The sequence below is a fragment of the Hylobates moloch genome, unplaced genomic scaffold (genome assembly GCF_009828535.3).
Source record: "Hylobates moloch isolate HMO894 unplaced genomic scaffold, HMol_V3 SCAFFOLD_3, whole genome shotgun sequence".
Lineage (NCBI taxonomy): Eukaryota > Metazoa > Chordata > Mammalia > Primates > Hylobatidae > Hylobates > Hylobates moloch.
In genome coordinates, this window is record NW_026652278.1 from 31,905,877 (window position 1) to 31,928,533 (window position 22,657).

The 22,657-nt window shown below is 43.4% G+C and overlaps 1 long non-coding RNA gene across 1 annotated transcript in view; it reads left to right on the forward strand.

The window, feature by feature from the left end:
• Positions 1-1,097: 1,097 nt before the first annotated feature.
• Positions 1,098-22,657, forward strand: part of LOC131382940 (uncharacterized) — a 28,752-nt gene continuing 7,192 nt past the window's right edge. Inside the window, exon 1 of the long non-coding RNA XR_009212568.1 lies at positions 1,098-1,520. This is a non-coding gene — a long non-coding RNA (uncharacterized LOC131382940). The remainder of the gene's footprint in view (positions 1,521-22,657) is intronic.

Sequence of the window (22,657 nt, forward strand, 5' to 3'; positions counted from 1 at the left end):
TGGGTGGATCACTAGGTCATTAGTTCGAGACCAGCCTGGCCAATATGGTGAAACCCCATGTGTACTAAAAATACAAAAATTAGTGGGTGTGGTGGCACGCACCTGTAGTCCCAGCTACTCAGGAGGCTGAGACAGAAGAATTACTTTAACCCAGGAGGCGGAGGTTTCAGAGAGCTGAGATTGTGCCACTGCACTCCAGCCTGGGTGACAGAGTGAGACTCTGTCTCAAAAAAAAAGAAAAAAAAAATGGGCAAAGGACTTGAATAGACATTTCTCCAAAGAAGATATTCAAGTGGCCAATAAGCACATAAAAAGATGCTCAAGGCCAAGCGCAGTGGCTCACACCTGTAATCTTTTTTTTTTTTTTTTTTTGAGACGGAGTCTTGCTCTGTCGCCCAGGCTGGAGTGCAGTGGCGCGATCTCGGCTCACTGCAACCTCTGCCTCCCGGGTTCACGCCATTCTCCTGCCTCAGCCTCTCCGAGTAGCTGGGACTACAGGCGCCCGCCACCACGCCCGGCTAATTTTTTGTATTTTTGGTAGAGACGGGGTTTCACCGTGGTCTCGATCTCCTGACCTCGTGATCCGCCCGCCTCGGCCTCCCAAAGTGCTGGGATTACAAGCGTGAGCCACCGCGCCCGGCCCACACCTGTAATCTTAATATCTTGAAAGGCCAAGGCACAAGGACGAGACCAGAAGTTTGAGACCAGCCTGGGCAACATACCAAGACCCCATGTCTACAAAGAATATATTAGCGGAGGCTGGAGGCACATGTCTATAGTGCCAGCTACTTGGGAAGCTGAGACGGGTGGATTGCTTGAGCCCAGTGAGCTATGATTGTGCAATTGCACGCCAGCCTGGCTAGAGTGGTTACTATTTAACAAACAAACAAGCAAACAAACAACTCAGTGATACGGTTTGACTATGTCCCCATCCAAATTTAATCTTGAATTGTAGTTCACATAATCTCCATGGGAGGGACCCGGTGGGAGGTAATTGAATCATGGGGGCGGTTACTCCCATGCTGTTCTCGTGATAGTGAGTGAGTTCTCACGAGATCTGATGGTTTTTTTTTGTTGTTGTTTTTTGTTTTTTTTGAGACGGAGTCTCGCTCTGTCGCCCAGACTGGAGTGCAGCGGTGTGATCTCGGCTCACTGCAAGCTCTGCCTTCCGGATTCATGCCATTCTCCTGCTTCAGCCTCCTGAGTAGCTGGGACTACAGGCGCCCGCCATTACGCCCGGCTAATTTTTTTTTTTTTTTGTATTTTTGGTAGAGACGGGGTTTCACTGTGTTAGCCAGAATGGTCTCGATCACCTGACCTCGTGATCCGCCCGCCCCGGCCTCCCAAAGTGCTGGGATTACAAGCGTGAGCCACCACACCCGGCTGATGGTTTTATTAATATAAGGGACTTTACCCCTTTGCTCAGGACTTCTACTTCCTGCTGCCATGTGAAGGACATATTTGCTTCCCCTTTCACCATGATTGTAAGTTTCCTGAGGCTTCCCCAGCCCTGCAGAACTGTAAGTCAATTAAACCTCTTTCCTTAATAAATTACCCAGTCTTGGGCAGTTCTTTATAGCAGCGTGAGAAGGAACTAATACACTCAGAAAATAACAAGTGTTGGTGAGCATGTGGAGGAATTGGAGCCCTTGTGCACTGTTGGTGGGAATTTAACATGGTATATATTAGATGCTATGGAAAATAGTATCTTATTTATTTATTCCTCAAAAAATAAAAAATAGCCATATGGGTACCATGTGACCTAGCAATTCCACTTCTGGGTATATACACAAACAAATTGGAAGCAGGGTAACAAGCAGCAGGGTGTACAAATGTACACCCATGACCATAGCAGCATCATCTACAATAGCCACAAGGTGAGAGTGACCCACGTGTCCATCGATGGATGAATAGATAAATAAATGGGATATATTCATACAATGGAATACTATTCAGCCTTTACAAGGAAGGAAATTCTGATACATGCTACATCATGGTTTGAGGCTTTTCCTACCCAATTCTGCTTCATTCCTCATTTATCTTTCACAGGGGTTACTGCCCCCAACCACCAAAATCTTATTTTGTCTCTGCATCTGCTGCCCAGAGGACTCAACTGACACAAAGTTCAATAATGACTCATTTTGCAGGATTTGTCCAGCCTGTCTGAAAATAGAAGCCCTAATTTCTCCTTCTTGTCATTCTACATCTTTCTCTCTCTCTTTTTTTTTTTTTTTTGAGATGGAGTTTCACTCTTATTGCCCAGGCTGGAGTGCAATGGCACCATCTCGGCTCACCTCAACCTCTGCCTTCCGAGTTCAAGCAATTCTCCTGCCTCAGCCTCCCGAGTAGCTGGGATTACAGGCATGCGCCACCACGCCCTGCCAATTTTTGTATTTTTAGTAGAGACGGGGTTTCTCCATGTTGGTCAGGCTGGTCTCGAACTCCCGACCTCAGGTGATCCCCTGCCTCAGCCTCCTTTGTATATGTATGTAAATCTATGTATGCATATCCCAAAGTGCTGGGATTACAGGCGTGAGCCACTGCGCCCGGCCCATTCTACATCTTTCTAAACATATTCCTAATATCTTAAATGATAGATTAGTAGCACTCTATTATTTTTTTTTAATAAAAACCTTTTTTTGGTGGGACGCAGTGGCTCTTGCCTGTAATCCCAACACTTTGGGAGGCCGAGGCAAGTGGATCACTTGAGGTCAGGAGTTCAAGACCATCCTGGCCAACATGTGGAAGGCGTCTCTACTAAAAATACAAAAATTAGTTGGGTGTGGTGGCATGTGCCTGTAATCCCAGCTACTTGGGAGGCTGAGGCAGGAGAATAGCTTGAACCCGGGAGGCAGAGGTTGCAGAGGCACCATCTCGGCTCATTGCAACCTCCACCTCCCAGATTCAAGCAATCCTCCCACCACAGCCTCCTGAGTGTCTAGGATTACAGGTATGTACCACCACACCCCACTAACTTTTTTGTATTTTTAGTAGAGATGGGTTTTCACCATGTTGGCCAGACTGGTCTCAAACTCCTGACCTCAAGTGATCCACCTGCCTCGGTCTCCCAAAGTGCTGGGATTACAAGCATGAGCCACTGCACCCGGACTGTTAAAAAAAATTTCTGACTTTCATTCTTGATTAAAGCACTCGATTATTTAGCATTTATTAAATATTCACTGTTTAACATTATTCACGCTAACCTGTATTTGGAGGACTTCCATTTCTTATCTCATTTAATTCTCAGATGAGTCCCGTGAGATGAGGAAACAGAGTCTTGAAAGGTTAGGTGATGTATCCAAGGTCACGTTGTTAGAGGGTGACAGGTAGTTTATTCAGATCTGGTTTTCACCCCCTCAGAGAGCCCTGCCTTCCTGTCTAGAACCTTCCCTGCCTCAATTATTCTCTATTCCTCTGCCAAATTTTGTATTTCACCATAGCATTTACTGCTGTCTGAAGTCACCATTCTCTGTGTTTATGGAGGACAGAGGGTCTGTCTTACTGACTGCTGTATTCCCAGAACCTAGAACAGAATCCGGCAAAGAGTCATTGAAAGGATGCTCAAACTCACCCTTTTTTTTTTTTTTTTTTTTTTTTTTTTTTTTTTTTTTTTTGAGACAATCTCACTCTGTCACTCAGGCTGGAGTGCAGTGGTGCGATCTCGGCTCACTGCAACCTCCGCCTCCCAGGTTCAAGTGATTCTCCTACCTCAGCCTCCGGAGTAGCCAGAACTACAGGTGCCCACCCCCACGCCCGGCTGATTTTTTTTTGTATTTTTAGTAGAGATGGGGTTTCACCATGTTGGCCAGGCTGGTCTCGAACTCCTGACTTCAGGTGATACACCCTCCTCGGCCTCCCCAAGTGCTGGGATTACAGGCGTGAGCCACCGCACCGGCTAAACTCACCTTGAAGGCATGTTTATATTCATTGTTTTAAATAATAGGTCACATTTGAATAACACTCTACAGTTTGCAGAAACTGTGTTTCCGCTGGCTGTCACCTCCCTTGGTCATCCTCACAGAAGCCTTTGGGGCAGGCCCAGCACAGATTACTCCTTCTTCAGGGTCTGCTCAGACTTGCTGGTGCTTCAGCCTGGGATGCCCCCAGTTCTTTGCCTGCATCATTCTCTGCCTCCTTCTATGTCCCTTCCTCAGTAAGGCTGGCCCTGGTCTTGCAGCCCAGGTCAGGAACCCTGCAACATACTCTCTTCTCCCTTTGTAAGTATCTTTGTGGCCCTAATCACAATAGTAGTGAAATCATTATGCCAGTATTTTATGATAGGCTCCCTGACTACCCAGTGCTCCATGGGGACAGGGCCTTGTCATGCCTGTATACCTCACACACCCCTCACTGTGCCTGACACAGAGTAGGTGCTCATTAGATGTATGTGTATTTGTATAGGTATGTATATCTATGTATGCATATAAAATGAATTATTTCCAACAAATAGACTAGGAGATTGAAGCTTTATGGTCTCAGCCAGGGGTTCCAAACCCCCTAGGCCATGGACTGGTACCAGTCCGTGGCCTGTTAGGAACCTGGCTGCACAGCAGGAGGTGAACAGCAGGCATTACTGCCTGAGCTGTACCTCCCATCAGATCAGTGGCAGCATTAGATTCTCATAGGAATGCGATCTCCGTTGTGAACTGTGCATGTGAGGGATCTAGGTTGCCCACTCTTTATGAGGATCTGACTAATGATCTGAGGCGGAACAGTTTAATCCCAAAACCAGCTCCTCCGCCCCATCCATGGAAAAACTGTCTTCCATGAAACCTGTTCCTGGTGCCAAAAAGGTTGGGGACCACTGGGCTAAGCCACTGGCTTGAAAACTTTTTGTTAGTTACCTATAGTAGAATGTTTATTGTTCATTATGACCCCAGGAATCATACATACACACGTGTACTTCCCCTTACTGGGGACTAAGCCCTGGTATTTTCTATTCTACTCAATTTATTTTATTCAAACATTTTTTAGAGCCAGGTGCCGTGGCTCACACCTGTAATCCCAGCACTCTGGGAGGCCGAGGAGGGCAGATTACCTAAGGTCAGGAGTTCGATACCAGCCTGGCCAACGTGGTGAAACCCTGTCTCTACTAAAAATACAAAAATTAGCCGGGCTTGGTGGCAGGAGTCTGTAATCCCAGCTTCCGGAAGGCTGAGGCAGGAGAATTGCTTGAGCCCGGGAGGTGGAGGTTGCAGTGAGCCAAGATTGAGCCGCTGCACTCCAGCCTGGGCAACAGAGCAAGACTCCATCTCAAAAAAAAATTTTTTTTTAGTTCCAATCTATTTCATTGATTTCATGACCCACTAACATCTGTGGAAGCTTAGCCAACGTGACTTGTTCAAGGTCACATAACTAGTAGAGTGGTGGAAGCCAGTATTCTCCTGCCTGTTACATTCTGGTGGGTTTCTTGCCCTAAGGCAAAACTAAAAGTTTTGTGTCAGTTTTGATAACAAAGGAAAAAATTCATTCTTTTACCTCTCAGTCACAGTTCAGGCAAGGCTGGTCTCACCATCTGCAGGCATTTCAATTAGGTTCATCGAGGTACTTCAGCTTTATGCAATGTAGCTGTCCAGAAGGTTCCTCCTAGAAGCTCCAAAGGAAAAGCTTTAGTCCTAATGGGTGGCACACCCAGACTTGCTGGAATTCTCATCCGAATTACACAAAACATTAACATATGGACAAAGGCACATGGCATATTAAATGATTTACTGGGGTCAAAGATCAAGTCAACGGCAGGCCTAACGTTAACCTGCCGCACATCCTCAGAGTCTGCTGGGCTAAGACACAGGGAAGCCTTGGCTAGGCTGGGCCCAGCAGCCCAGACCTAGTCAGTCATCAGCAAGTTAATCTACAACGGCACCTTCTTTTCCTACCAGAGGGAGGTTTCACTTGAACTTTTGGGAGAACTGCCTTCTTGGAATCCAGATTCCTCTGCTTCAGAGGCTAATTTAGCTGGTGTTGGATGCAGAAGCCTAGAGAAAGCCAGAACTTGTTTATTTGTTCTTTTATTCCTGGATTTATAATTTGACCTAATATACTGTACGGCTGTACATGTGTTGATCTCAGAAAATGTTTGAGCTTGCCTGCTGCTCAGGCCACGTTGGCAGACAGCTGTTAAAGCCATCAGCAATGTTTGCTTCCCGTTACAAAAGAAAACATTCTCTATTTGGGGCTATGTTGTTGTTTTTTTCTTTCCTGATTTAAAAGGGGAAGTATGTTTCCCAGTAGAGATGTGGGGCTGCCCCCATCCCCTTCTAGGGCTAAGAATGACTAAGAAAACTTTTCAGCACACCTGGCTCATCATCTTTCTAATATTCATACTCTTTTTCTCTCCCTGTGGAAATATCCTTAGGGGCTTTGGTTTGAAATTATTTGAGCAACTGAGCAGGTTTCTCTCCTTTCCCTGGGGACACCAGTTTATGGTTCAACATCTCCCTCAAACTCTGGTGTGTTTTTAGCTAAGAAAGACTCGGGTTTTGTCCCATTATCAGGTGCACTGACAAAATAACTGCTGATGGGGTAAGAAAACACGAGCAGTTCTAACCCCTGCCCAGAACCTTTGAAGGAATGCACAGACTCTGACCTTGCTTTGGTGCTTTGGAGAGACCATCTGGGGAAAACTTCATTTCCAAAAATATATATGAATTTGAGAGTTCCTCTGGCTGGAATGGAGGAAAAGCCATATGGTAAATGGCGGCAGGGGAGGGTCACATATGCAAATATTTGTTTCAGAGAAAGCAACTCAAATCAGAGTTGTCCATGATACGTCCACCCTTGAATGCCTGACCCGTGCACTGGGGAGGAGGAGGGAAGGAGTAGAGATAAAGGGGAATGAAGAACAGAGAAGCCAGACAATGGCCGGGAAACAGGCCACAAAGGCAGGACACTTGCTGTAGGCTGGAGGTACCATTGGAAATGTCAGACCGAAGTTCAGGAACCAGCTGGAAGCAAAAGAGGCAGGAAGGTTTGAAAATGAGGAATGGAAGTCTCTGAGGAAAATTTGGCTGCCTAAATGAGAGAGGCTTGGAGAAAAAAAATGTCAACAAATAGTACCTCAGAGGAATCCAGTGACTATTAGAACCGCTCAAAAATCCATTTTGACTCAAAATTGAAGATGAGGTCTGGGCTACTCCATGGAAAGGTCTCAACAACCCCAGGATTTCTGGTTAAAAGGCACAGTCAAGCTGAAACCGCGTTTCACTTGAACCACGTGACTCCAAGAAATAAGGCTTATAAATGTTATCTCTTTTTTTTAAATTTCAAATCCTAGCCAGGCACAGTGGCTCACACCTGTAATTCCACTTTGGGAGGCCAAAACAGGAGGAATCCCTTGAGCTCAGGCGTTCAAGACCAGCCCGGGCAACATAACAAGACCCCATCTCTATAAAAAAAAATAATAATTTTTTTTTCCAACAAGCCAGGCATGGTGGCATGCACCTGTAGTCCTAGTTACTTGTGAGGCTGAGGTGAGGATTGTTTGAGCTCAGGAGGTGGGGCCTGCAGTGAGCTATGATCATGCCACTGCACTCCAGCCTGGGTGACAGAGCAAGACCCTGTCTCAAAATAATAATAATAATAAATAAAATAAAATAAAATAAAATTCAAATCCCAATTGTTCATTGCTGGTATTTAGTATATGACAGCAACTGGCTTTTGTATATTGATCTTGTAACATGGACTCTCTCTCCATTTATTTAGATCTCTGATTTTCTTCACCAGTAGTTTTTCTCATATAGATCCTGTATTTATTTTGTTAGATTTGGGCCTAAGTGGTTTTTGTTTTGTTTTGATTTTTGTTGGTGCTATTGTAAATGGTATTTTTTTTACATTTCAAATTCCAGTTGTTCCTTGCTGGTCTTTAGGAAAGCATAAGAAACAAGGCCTTTTTCTTCTTAACTGCCATTCTGAGTTTGTACCCAAAACCACTCCTAGTGAGGGAGAGCTGGGGCAGGATGGGTCAGTAATCACAGCTGTCCCCTTCCCGTCTTTCCCTCCCCTTCACTCTGTAAATGTTTGTTTATTTCATTTGACCGAGTTGATGTTATGCTAAAGAACAGCCAGGGAAGAGAGGTACTGTTAAGAAACAGGGGAAAATTCTAAGTCCCAAGGTTAAGATCACTGGAGAAGAGATGTTTGAACTCTTAGTGTTTGAGACAGAATGGAGAGTGTGGGAAAATTAATAGGAATAGCATAGTGAGAGAGAGAGAGGGGATTTCACCAAATGAGGTGGGGAGGCTGGGTGAGGTGGCTCATGCCTGTCATCCTAGCACTTTAGGAGGCTGAAATGGGCAGATTGCTTGAGCCTAGGAGTTTGAAACCAGCCTGGGCAACATGGTGACACCTCATCTCTACAAAAAAATACAAAATTAGCTGGGTGTGGTGGTTCATAACTGTAGTCTCAGTTATTCGGGAGGCTGAGGTGAGAGGATCGCTGAAGTCCAGGAGGCAGATATTGCAGTGAGCTGAGATTGCACCACTGCACTCCAACCTGGGTGACAAACCCTGTCTCAAAAAAAAAGATGGGGAAATAGACACCTGGTAAATATGATACCTAGGGTTACATGTAACAATCTACAAAAATAGTATATGAATTGAGTTCAAACTCCCATTTTTGGCCCAGAATAGAGTATAAATAAGTTTTTTTGTTTTTTATTTTTATTGTTTTAAATAGAGATGGGGGTCTCACTATGTTGCCCAGGCTTGTCCCAAACTCCTGAGCTCAAGCAATCCTCCTGCCCTGGCCTCCCAAAGTGCTAGGATTATAGGCAAGAGCATGGCCTAAGTCATTGCTGTTACTGTTTATGCCAATGCCTGTTTCAGAAAAACAAGAAGATTGCAAATGTGATAGTCTCTGTGCAACTTGGAGTTTGCTGTTGATATGAGGCTTATTGGTTGTGAGAAAGTAGGACTTTCTGTGGAAATTGGGATGAGAAAAATTGAGAAGATTCTGTACCTCACCCTTTTACTCAAGTGCCTGGCAAGTTACTTAGGAAGTAGTGTTCAATAAATGCATATTGAACAAATCTGGAAGCAACTAGGCAACTTTGATCTTAGCATCCAAGTGTGGGATGGTGGGGACAGAGTTGAGTTTAAGCAACTGTTATCAACAGAATCTACAGTAACAGTTAAGTCAGGATTCATTTGGCTTCCAAGAGTTGTTTGTTTTTAAGACACTTTTGGCCTGGTATGGTGGCTCAGCCTGTAATCCCAGCACTTCTTTGGTGGGGCAAGGCAGGAGGATTGCTTGAGCCCAGGGGTTCAAGACTAGCCTGGGCAACATAGCAAGGTCTCATCACTAAAAAAATAAAAAATTAGCTAGGTATGATGGCCCATGCCTGTAGTCCCAGCTACTCAGGAAGCTAAGGTGGGAGGATTGCTTTAGCCTAGGAGGTTGAGATTACAGAGAACTGTGATCATGCCACTGTACTTCAGCTTGGGTGACAGAGCGAGACCCTGCCTCAAAACAAAAACAAAAACAAAAAATGAAACACACACACAAAGTAAAGAAAAGAAAATAATTTTTTTTTAGAGATAGGGTCTTGCCATATTGCCCAGGCTGGCCTTCAACTCCTGGCCTCATGCATTCCCTCCCACGCTGGCCTCCAAAAAAGTGCTGGGATTGCAGCCTGAACCACCACGCCAGGCTGGCTTCTAAGAGTTTTTAATGAGACAAAGGGTAGAGCTATACTCTGTACAAAAAGGGTGTTGCTTACTCAGTGACCGAGGAAGCTGAGAGACATGGTTCTGCCTTGGATTGCAGGTGAACTATCTGTGGATTCACACCTTCCCTAAGTCTAAAGAATGTCTGCTGAGCTGTCAGGATGAAATGTGTAGCTGGGAGGTATGCGGGTGTGCTAGAGAATGGGGTAGTGATAGGATGTCCTACAAAATCTCTTCTAATCAGAATCACCTGTGATTCTTTTGGATCGTGTACAGCTGTACTCCAAGATGCCCTTGAGCTGTGGTGAAAGTTGTGCCCTTTGCTGGAGGAAGTCAAGTTCATGGTGGCCACAGGGGGACACCTCCTGGGGTGCCAGAGCCACGGCTTGGAGGAGAAGTCCCTGAGCCTTAAGGGATAGGGACAGAAGGTCACCAAAGAGATAATAAGTGTAGTAGGGGAAACATTTCTAAGAGATCTGCTCTGAGTCACAATTAATTAAGGTGTAGGGGAAAGGGCACCTTCTTACCAAATGCCTAGGTGTCATTCTGGGCCCCAAGAAAATAATTTACACAAGTTTCTCACCTGGAGCATTTCCCCAAGAACTGGCATATTGTTTTTGTTCCTTTCATGCCTCCAAAAACACTGAAGAGGTTTCTTTAGGTGGTTACTATACCCAAGAACACTGGCATTTTTTTCTTAGGCAAGGACCTCAAATTCAACCATAATACTACTTTAGAGACTAACAAATGTCATGAACAGTTAAATACAGAAGGAGGTTTTATGATGTGAGGCCATGAGCATGAACTTTTCAAGCAGTAGATCTGAGTTCAGTTTCCAGTTTTTCTGTACATTAGCTTTGTGTCCTTGGACAAATCACTTGACCTTTCTTAGTCTTTGAGAAATAGGGATGAAGAGAGTAATAATATCCTTTCTGTTAACTTTACAGGCTACTGTTGTAAGCTGGGAGGTGCTGTGCATTCATTTTAATTATTGTTGGGACAAACTCATATCAGGGCTCTCTGAAAACTGCCTCAGGAGAGAGTCCATTTAGAAGGACTGATGCAAGCCTTATGGACCTACTGACACAGGTGGGTCATGAAGCACAGGGAAAGTGAAAAGGGTCAGCATAAATACTTAGGGCCAGGCACAGTGGCTCACGCCAGTAATCCCAGCAATTTGGGAGGCCGAGGCAGGCAGATCACTTGAGGTCAGGAGTCTGAGACTAGCCTGGCCAACATAGTGAAACCCTGTCTCTACTAAAAATACAAAAACAAGCCAGGTGTGATGGTGTGCTCCTGTAATCTCAGCTACTTGGGAGCCTGAGGCAAGAGAATCCCTTGAATCTGGGAGGTGGATTGCAGTGAGCTGAGATCACACCACTACACTCAAGCCTGAGCAACAGAGTGAGACTCTGTCTCAAAAATAAATAAATACATAAATACTTAGCATTTACTATGTGGGAAACACTCTTGATACGGAGGTGGAAAAGTGGGGTTGGGGGAAGAAATAGTAGATAGTAGATAGTTAGCCGGGCATGGTGGTTCACGCCTGTAATCCTAGCACTTTGGGAGGCTGAGGTGGGTGGATCACGAGGTCAGGAGTTTGAGACCAGCCTGGCCAACATAGTGAAACCCCATCTCTACTAATAATACAAAAAATTAGCCGGTCATGGTGGCAGGCGCCTGTCGTCCCAGCTACTTGGGAGGCTGAGGCAGGGAATCATTTGAATCTGGGAGCTGGAGGTTGTAGTCAGCCAAGATCTGCCATTGCACTCCAGCCTGGGCGACAGTGCGAGAATCCGTCTTTAAAAAAAAAAAAAAGAAAAGAAATAGATAGTAGAAAGTTTGGCTCCTTGACAGGTCACTTGGAGAAGAAAAATACACTGTAAAAAGTATAACCAATACTAGGTAGTACTGACCAATGCCAAATCAACAGAATAGCCAGGGAGTGCTTAGGACTGGTGTGGGAAGGCTTTCAAGAGGGATAAAACATACTTGCTTTGATGGATGGGCAGGATTCAGATAAAAGAAGACTTTTCCAGAAAGAGAACAGTTTGGAGCAAAGGCTCAGAGGCCAGACAAACAAGACCTTTGTGTTACCTATCAAACACTCAGTATATATCCAACATTGAGCTAGCTTCTTTTACATTCTGTTGTCCAGTTTAACATATACATAATAGTACAACAAATTAGGCTTCGTTATCCCTATTTTACAAATGAGGAAACCAAAGCTCAGCAAGATTCAGTATTTTCCCCAGGGTCCTAATAAAGCAATGGCAGACCCAGGGTTCAAATCCACATTGTCTATCTCCAAGTCCAAAGATTTTTCCAGAATATATGCTACTTGTTTGGCATAAAGGAAATAGGTCAGTTTGGATGGAATGGAAGTCTTCATGCTGGGGCAGTCAGATGCAGAGAGGTCAGGGGAAACCAGAATACTGAGTGCTAGGCAAGAGGGTTTGGATTGACCAGAAGCCCTTAGGTGGCTCAAGGTATCTGAGTAATAGAGTGACATAACTGAAGTTTGTCCAGGATTCCCAAGTCTAAGGCTTTGTCAGGGCATAAGCTATACCAATTAATGATTAGTTCTGGGCCGGGCATGGTGGCTCTCACCTGAAATCCCAGCACTCTGGGAGGCAGAGTGGGAGGCTGGTGGATCATTTGAGGTCAGGAGTTTGAGACCAGCCTTGCCAAAATGGCAAAACCCCATCTTCACTAAAAATACAAAAATTAGCGGGGTGTGGTGGCACACTCCTGTAGTCCCAGTGCATGCCTGTAGTCCTGGCTACTTGGGAGGCTGAGGCGGGAGAATCGCTTGAACCCAGGAGACAGAGGTTGCAGTGAGCCGAGATCGCACCACTATACTCCAGCCTGGGTGACAGAGGGAGACTCCGTCTCAAAAAAAAAAAAAAAAAAAAGAAAATTAGTTCCAAAGGGAGAAAGCTACTACCCTGTCATTTATTCTTGGATGTTTCCTCCTATTGAACTTATTTTTCAGTTAATTTTCTCATTTGTGTTATTCGTGGGTACTCTTAAATACTTCTGCAACTTCCAGCACAGAGATAGCATCATATTTCAGTAGTGGACAAAGTGAGAAGGTTTTAGATTGGTTCTGGATCCAGTAGTGAACTGCAGAGAAGAAAGTACTCACACACAGACTATTTTAGCACCCCAAGTACCACTGAATCTAGCTTTCCATTAAGAGGCTCCTACATTCTTTTCCTAAGCTGAAGGTTTCAATGTAGGTCAATGGTGAAAGACAAATTGTTGGAGGACTAACAGACAATGCTCACTCTTTACATTGTGTGTGGGAATTTCTCAGCTGATTCAATAGATGTTTGCTTGGGTGTTAAGCATGTAACAGCAGTAGCAATTCCTTCTGTCCTCCCATCCCTTTTTTAAACTTCATTTTAAAATGGACATTGATTTCAAAACTTTAAAAAAGTTTATGCGCGATGACGCAGCAATATCACTGTTAGGAATTTATAAGCAAATGTAAAGCAAAGTATAAAATGTGAATACGCAGCACTCTTATAATGCCAAACATTTGGAAACACCTAAGTTTCTAATAATAGAGAACTGGTTGAGTAAGTTATGGTACATCTTATTCAGTGAAATGCTGCAAAGGCAATAAGATGACATTGTTGAAGAACTTTTTTTTTCTTTTTTTTTTTTGCGACAGTTTTGCTATTTTTGCCCAGCTTGGAGTGCAATGGTGCCATCTCGGCTCACTGCAACCTCCACCTCCCCGGTTCAAGCGATTCTCCTGCCTCAGCCTCTTGAGTAGCTGGGATTACAGGCGTGCACCACCACGGCCAGCTAATTTTTGTATTTTTAGTAGAGATGGGGTTTCTCCATGTTGGTCAGGCTGGTCTCAAACTCCCAACCTCAGGTGATCCCCCGCCTCAGCTTCCCAAAGTGCTGGGATCACAGGCGAAAGCCACCGCGCCCAGCCCTGAAGAACACTTAATGATGTAGAAAAATGTTAACATTATGTTAGTCACAGTTTAGGCCATTGTTTGTTTGTTTGTTTGTTTATTTATTTATTTATTTTGAGACAGGGTCTTGCTCTGTTACCCAGGCTGGAGTGCAGCGGCACAATCTCAGCTCACTGCAACCTCTGCCTCCCAGGTTTGAGTGATTCTCCCACCTCAGCCTCCTGTGTAGCTGGGATTACAAGCGTGTGCCACCATGACCTGGCCAGTTTTTGTATTTTTAGTAGAGACTAAGTTTCACCATATTGGCCAGGCTGGTCTCGAACTCCTGACCTCAGGTGGTCCACCAGCCTTGGCCTCCCCAAGTGCTGGGATTACAGGCATGAGCCACTGTGCCCAGCCTCATTGTTCAATTTTTAAAAGTATATAACCACTTCACATCCATTATAATAAAAACAAAACATGTGGGCAGAGGGCTCACACCTATAGTCCCAGCACTTTGGAAGGCCAAGGCAGGAGGATAGCTTGAGTTCAGGAGTTCGAGACTAGCCTGGGCAACAAAATGAGACCTCGTCTCTACAAAAAACACAAACATTAGCCTGGTGTGGTGGTGTGTGCCAGTGGTCCCAGCTACATGGAAGGCTGAGGCAGGAGGATCACTTGAGCCCAGGAGGCCGATGCTACAGTGAGACATATATTGCGCCACTGCACTCCAGCCTTGGCAATAGAGCAATACCTTGTCTCAAAAACAAAAAACAAAAAAACACAGGGCTTGGTCTTTGGCTTACATCTGTAATCCTAGCACTTTGGGAGGCTGAGGCCGGCGAGACCAGCTTGGGCAACATGGCAAAAACCCATCTCTACAAAAAATACAAAAGATTAGCCAGGTGTGGTGGTGCGCACCTGTAGTCCCAGCTACAGGAGGCTGTGGTGGGAGGATCGTTTGAGCCCAGGAAGTTGAGGCTGCAGTGAGCCGTGATCATGCCACTGCACTCCAGCCTGGGCGAGTGAGACCCTGTCTCAAAACAAAACAAAACAAGAAAACAACGTGTTGGCATGGATACGGAGAAACAGAAACCCTTGTATAATGCTGGTGGAAATGTAAAATGGTGCCTCTGCTGTGGAAAACCGTATGGTGGTTTCTCAGAAAATTAAACATATAATTACCATATGATTCAGCAGTTCCACTTCTGAGTATGTACACAAAAGAACTGAAAGCAGGGACTCGAACAGCTGTTTGTATGCCAATATTTATAGCAGCATACTTCACAGTAGGCAAAAGGTGGAAAAACCTGAATGTCCATTAACAGATGAATGGATAAACAAAATGTGCTAAATACATACAATGGGGTATTGTTTAGCCTTTAAAGGGAATGATCAGATACATGCTACAACATGGATGAAACTTGAAGACATTATGCTAAGTAAAATAAGCCAAACACAAAAGACAAATATTGTATGATTTCACTGAAATGAGGTATCTAAAATAGTCAAATACATAGATACAGAAAGTAGAACAGTGGTTACCAGGGATTGGGGGGGTGTGGGGTGGAATAGGGAGTCATTGTTTACTGTGTATAGAACTTCTATCTGGGAGGATGAAAAAGTCCTGTAGATATTAGTGATGGTCATACTAACAATGTGGATGTATTTAACGCTACTGAGCTGTATACTTAAAAATGGTTAGAAGGGTAAATTTTATGTTATGTATATTTTACCACAATAAAAAAAATTAATTTTTGTTGTTGTTGAGACAGGGTCTCCCAGGCTGGAGTGCAGTGGCACAATCATGGCCCACTGCAGCCTCGACCTCGTGGGCTCAAGTGATCCTCCCATCTCAGTCACTCGAATAGCTGGGACTACAGGTGCGTGCCACCACACCCAGCTAATTTTTGTATTTTCTATAAAGACGGGGTTTAGCCATGTTGCCCAGGCTGGTCTTGAACTCCTGGGCTCCACTGGCTCTGGCTTCCTAAAGTGTTGGGATTATAGGCATGAGCCACCACACCATTCCTTAATTTTTATAGTACATTTTAAATTTAATGTAGTACACTGAAGACTACAAAACATTAATGAAAGAAATTGAAGAAGGTGGCCGGGCACAGTGGCTCATGCCTGTAATCCCAGCACACTGGGAGGCAGGGGAGGGCAGATCACTTGAGGTCAGGAGTTCAAGACCATCCTGCCCAACATGGTGAAACCCTATCTCTACTAAAAATACAAAAATTAGCCGGGTGTGGTGATGTGCACCTGTAATCCCAGCTACTCGGGAGGGGAGAATTGCTTGAGCCCAGGAGGCAGAGGTTGCAGCGAGCCGAGATCGCACCACTGCACTCCAGTCTTGACGACAGAGTGAGACTCTGTCTCAAAAAAAAGAAATTGAAGAAGACACAAGTAAATGGAAAGATATCCTGTGTTCACAGATTGGAAGAATTAATGTTGTTAATGTCCATTTTGGGGCCGTGTGTGGTGGCTCACGCCTGTAATCACAGCACTTTTGGAGGCCAAGGCGGGCAGAACACGAAGTCAGGAGTTCAAGACCAGCCTGGCCAGCGTGGTGAAACCCTGTCTCTACTAAAAATACAAAAAGTTAGCTGGGCATGGTGGCACGTGCCTGTAGTCCCACCTACTCAGGAGGCTGAGGCAGGAAAATTGCTTAAACCCGGCAGGCGGAGGTTGCAGTGAGCCGAGATTGCGCCACTGCACTCCAGCCTGGGCAACAGAGCAAGACTCTGTCTCAAAAAGAAAAAAAAAAATGTCCATACTACCCAAGTGATCTACAGATTCAATGTAATCCCTATCAATATTCCAATGACATTTTTTACAGAAATAGAACAATCCCGAAATTCATATGGAACCACAAAAGACCCTGAATAACCAAAGCAATCTTGAGCAAAAAGAACAAAGCTGGAGGCACCACCCTACCGGATTTCAAAATCTACTGCAAAGCTATAGTAATCAGCCGGGTTGGGTGGCTCACATCTGGAATCCCAACAATTTGGGAGGCTGAGGCAGAAGGATTGCTTGAAGCCAGGAGTTCGAGACCAGCCTGGACAACATAGGGAGACCTTGTCTCTACCAAAATAAATAAGTTCAAGACCAGCCTGGGCAACATAGGGAGATCTTGTCTCTACCAAAATAAATAAATAAATAATAAATAAATAAATAAATAAATAAATAAATAAAATAAAATAAAAATTAGCCAGGCATGGTGACACATGCCTGTGGACCCAGCTACTTGGGAAGCTGAAATGGGAGGATCACTTATGCCTGGGAGGTTGAGGCTGCAGTGAGCCATGATTTCACCACTGCACTCCAGCTTGGTCAAAAGAGTGAGACCCTGTTTTAAAACAAAACAAAACAAAACAAACAAACAAACAGAACAGACACATAGACCAATGGAACAGAATAGAGAGCCCAGAAAGAAATCTATACATTTACGGTCAATTGATTTTTATTTATTTATCTACTTACTTATTTTTATACAGATGAGGTCTCGCTATGTTGTCCAGGCTAGTCCCGAACTCCTGGGCTCAAGTGTTCCTGCCTTGGCCTCCCAAAGTGTTGGGATTACAGGCACGGGCCACTGTACCTGGCTCAACTGATTTTTGACAAAAATGCTAAGAACCACACAATCGGGAAAGGGCAGTCTTTTCAAATAAATGGTGGTGGGAAAACTGAATATCCATATGCAGAAGGATGTAATTAGACCTTCTTCTCACACCCTCTACAAAAATTAACTCAAAATGGATAAAAGACTTAAACGTAAGATTGGAAACTATAAAACTACTAGAAGAAAAAAAAAAACGGGGAAAAGCTGTGTGACATGGGTCTGTGCAGTGATTTTTTTGGATATGACCCCAAAAGCACAGGCAACAAAAGCAAAAATGGACAAATTGGATTACATGAGACTAAAAAGCTTCTGCACAGTAAGGAAAACAATCACCAGAGTGATGAAAGACTGTATTTGCAAGCCACACTTCTGATAAAGGGTTAATATCCAAAACATATAAGGAATTTGGCCAGGTGTAGTGGCTCATGGCTGTAATCCCAGCACTTTGAGAGGCCAAGGTAGAAGGATTGCTTGAGCCCAGGAGTTTGAGGCTATAGTAAGCCATGATCATGCCACTGCATTCCAGCCTGGGCGACCCTGTCTCTAAAAGAAAAATTAAACAATTTAAACAAATAAATAAAATATAAAAGAATTCAAATAACTCAATAGTAAGAAAACAAATAACCTGATTCAAAAATGGGAAAAGAAGCCCCAATAGACATTTCTTAACAGAAGACATACAAATGGCCAACAGGTATATGAAAAAATGTTCAACATCACTAATCAGGGAAATGCAAATTGAAACCACAATGAGATGCCACCTCACACCAGTCAGAATGGTCATTATAAAAAATGAAAGATAATTGTCGATGAGGCTGTAGAAAAGGGAGTCTTTGTGCACTGTTGGTGGGAATGTAAATTAGTACAATCATTATGGAAAACAGTATGGAGCTTCCTCCTCAGAATTAAAATTGGAACTACCAGCCGGGTGCAGTAGTTGTAATCCCAGCACTTTGGGAGGCCAAGGCAGGAGGATCACCTGAGGTCGGGAGTTCGAGACCAGCCTGACCAACATGGAGAAACCCCGTCTCTACTAAAAATACAAAAATTAGCCAGATGTGGTGACACGCATCTGTAATCCCAGCTACTCGGGAGGCTGAGGCAGGAGAATTGCTTGAACCCAGGAGGCAGAGGTTGCGGTGAGCCAAGATCATACCGTTGCACTCCAGCCTGGGCAACAAGAGCAAAAACTCCGTCTCAAAAAAAAAAAAAAAAATTGGAACTACCATATATCTAGCAACCCCACTACTGGGTATACCTCCAAAGGATATAAAATCATCATGTTGAAGAGATATCTGTACCCCCTTCCCGCCCCTGCCCTGTTCACTGAAGCACTATTCACAATAGCCAAGATATGGAATCAACCAAAGTGTCCATCAAAAGATAAATGGATAAAGAAAACGTGGCGTATATACACAATGGAATACTATTCGGCCTTAAAAAAGAAGGAAATCCCATCATTTACAACAACATGGATGAACCCGGATGGCACTATCTTAAGTGAAATAAGCCAAGCACAGAAAGACAAATAACACATGGTCTTACCTATATGTGGATTCTCCATGAACTCTGAAACAGAGAGTAAAATGGTAGCTTCCAGAGGCAGGGGTTGGGGTGATTGGGGAGATGTTGGTCAAAGGACACAAAATTTCAGTTTGACAGGAGAAATAAGTTCAAGAAATCTATCATACATCATGGTGATTATAGTTAATAACAATATATTGTATACTTGAAAATTACTGGCAGGTGCCTTTAGTCCCAGCTCCCCAGGAGGTTGTGCCACCCACCAAAAATTGGTAAGTATGTAAGGTGATAACACCTGTTAAGTAGCTTGATTTAGCCCTTCTGCAATGAATACAGCAATTAAGACATCATGTTGTACACCATAAATATTATAATTTTTACTTGCCAAATAAATAAATAAAAGTATATATACAAAAGACTATATGGGAGGCTGAATAGTAGTTTTTTTTTCTTTTTACTTATCTTCTGTGTGTTGGTTTTTAAAATCATTTAAAAATTGTGTTTTGGCGGGGCACGGTGACTCACACCTGTAATCCCAGCACTTTGGGAGGCCAAGGTAGGCAGATTGCTTGAGCTCAGGAGTTTGAGACCAGTCTGGGCAATATGGTGAAATCTTGTCTCTACAAAAAATAAAAAATTAGCCAGGTGTGGTGGTGTGTGCCTGTAATCCCAGCTACTCAAGAGGCTGAGTTTGGTGTTTCACCTGGGCCCAGGGAGGTCGAGGCTGCAAGTGAGCCATGATTGCACCACTGCACTCCAGCCTTACAGAGCGAGACCCTGTCTCAAAAAAAAAAAAAAAAAAGGTGCGTTTTAATTACATTACATGAGAATTACATAAATACATTTGCCTTATAAAAAATAAAACATTACTGATAAAATTAAAGTCCTCTTAAATACCTCCTTCAATCCTGTATATCCCTGCATATATATATACCTGAACCCACGAAAATTATATGATTCATTTGTACATATCATTTTAGTAATATTATTTTCAACTTTTTGTTTCTCTCAACACTATTTATTTTTTCTCTCTTTCTTTCTTTCTTTTTTTTTTTTTTTTTTGAGACAGGGTCTCACTGTGTCACCTAGGCTGGAGTGCAGTAGTGTGATCTTGGCTCAGTGTAACCTCCACTTCAGGGCTCAAGTGATCCTTCTGACTCAGCCTCCCTAGTAGCTGGGACTACAGGTGCATGCCACCATGCCAGGCTAATTTTTGTATTTTTTTATAGAGATAGGGTTTCACCATGTTGGCCAGGCTGGTCTCAAACTCCTGGGCTCAAGCAATCTGCCCACCCAGGCCTCCCAAAGTGCTGAGGTTACAGGCATGAGCCACTGTGCCCGGCCTCAACGCTATTTCTTAGACATATTTTCATGTCATTATTTTCCACTTTTGTGTTCTCTCTTTTTTTTTTTTTTTTTTTGAGACAGAGTCTCGCTCTGTTGTCCAGCCTGGAGTGCAATGGCGTGATCTCAACTCATTACAACCTCTGCCTCCCGGGTTCAAGTGATTCTCCTGCCTCAGCCTCCTGAGTAGCTGGGATTACAGGCACCTGCCACCACGCGCAGCTGATTTTTGTATTCTTAGTAGAGACGAGGTTTCACCATGTTGGCCAGGTTGGTCTCGAACTCCTGACCTCAGGGGATCCGCCCGCCTCGGCCTCCCAAAGTGCTGGGATTACAGGCATGAGCCGCTGCACCCAACGTTTGTGCTCTCTTTTTAATTATTATATTCTTTTAAATTATTACGTGTTATTCCATAAATAAATACATTGTCGTTTATTTAGCCAGTTTCCTGCTGATGGGCATTTAGGCTGTTTGCAGTTTTATGCTATTATAAATAATGCTGCATGGACACCATTTGTATTTTTTACATTTCTGAATAAAGTGTGTTACATTTATAGAAAGAAAAAATATTTGTAAATATTTAAAAATATTTGTTTTAATTTGAACTGGAACAAAGGCCATGACTTTAGGTATTAATTCAGCATGTGTCCCCATTTTTCAAGTGGCCAAGCTTGTCCAAGACACACATAATGCCTTTATACTGTTGATGTGTTAGAACTAAGTGATAACACTTGCTTTCCATCTATTATTTTTTTCCCTCACAGAATTCAGAGCAGTATAAATCCGTCAGCTCCCCAACTTTCAGGATCCATAGGAGAACTGAAAAAACCAACCACTGCTACAGATAAGGGATTGAATCTCACTCCTCCTAAAACCTCAAGTCATAGAAACAGACCTGGAGAGAGATTTTTCAACCCACAGAGGGACAGGAGGTGATAAAATAGATATCTCAACCCCCATGGCAGATCAGAATTTGTAGCTAGAATTGATATAATTTGATCCCTTGGATATGCAATCACATTCGTCCCTGTCATCACTTGATCTTCAACTCTTACCCTTACACTTGGGATACTGGAGACGGAATTAATGAGGAAATCAGCAAATTCTCAGCTACTTCTACTTGGTGCCATGTCATCCTTAACCAAAGGTGCAACTGAGTGAAAAATAAATAAATTTCTTGTATTTGATAAAATTAGTTACAACACAAAGGCTCTCTGTTAAAAAAAAAAAAAAGAGAAAGAAAAAGAAAAAAGGGAAAGAAAACACTTCCCTCCCTCCAGCCTCCCCTCAAGCCTCTAATCTCATCTGTGAAAAAGAACTGTACTTTACTGTCCACAAAACAGTCTATTTTCAAAGTGAGAGGAGAATGGCCCTGTGAGGAAAGCCATCAGTAACTGCAGTTCCCGAATTCCTGCTTGTTTATAGAAAGCAGTGGCGGAGGATAGACACTTTGAAACCACCTGTGAAAGAATTAAAGACCAAGGGGGGCAAACCCCCATCACAAACAGAATCTCACTGATCAAGTGTGAAAGAAAAGGAAGAAAGAAAAAGCCAAGTAGATCTTTGCAGGCAACCACTAGATGGACATAGAATTCAAAAACATTCTTTAGCGAGATCAAGGATGGCAGGCTTTGAAGCCTGGAGAGCTGGCGAGTCTCAGAACGGCCTGGCCGTGGCAAGCCCCGCACCGAAGCGCCCGCAGTCTTGCACTTGCTGGAGTAAAGCATTTAAATTGGAACAATGTCAAATTTCACAGCTATCTTGTGTCTAGTGACCTTACGGGACCCCAAGGGGAAGACAGATAAAAAATGATTGTTCTCGACAAGTTCCTGAAAGCGAAGAAGTCAAATAGGCAACCTCTCGAAATGAAATCGCCCACAAACTGTTGCATGCAGGGTGGCCAGCAAACAGGGCTGATTTATTTATTCATCTATTTATTCGTTTTACCAAGGACTCACAGCGTGTCCCTTTCTTCATAGAACACACACAAAGTCCCATCATCATAGTATATTAATTTAGAAAGAAGGTTATTGTGGGCAAAGAGGAGGTAACAACTATTCTGAATTATTCAATCGATTTGAAATAGGTTTTACTGTTGTTTCAAGAAAGCGAGACATAACTAGTGTCTGACACACAAAAAAACTATACATTACATGAAAGAACAGTTTATGAGGACAAAGATGAGATCTCAAACTTCTGCTGTGTTTTTTAGACAAGAATTTCAATCAAGACAAGAACTTCACATCCCCTAACTATGCCTAAGTGAGTCATCTTAGCTTAATAGCTTTTTTTCTTTTTAAAAGAAATAAACATTACAGAGGTAACTAAAATTCCCTTTTACTACTACCCTAAATCTCATTTGCCTGCTTCCTTTCCAGAGGCAGCCACTACCATGAGTATGAGGTGCATAATTCTGTTCTATTTTTTGTACTTCTACAATATATATACACATATACATATCCTTAAAGAATTACAATATTGTTTTGTGTTAAATATTTTTGTATATATTGCTCTGAATCTATTTTGCTTATGTCGCTCAACTTGATGTTTTTGCCACCTATCCACATATATGTTTTGT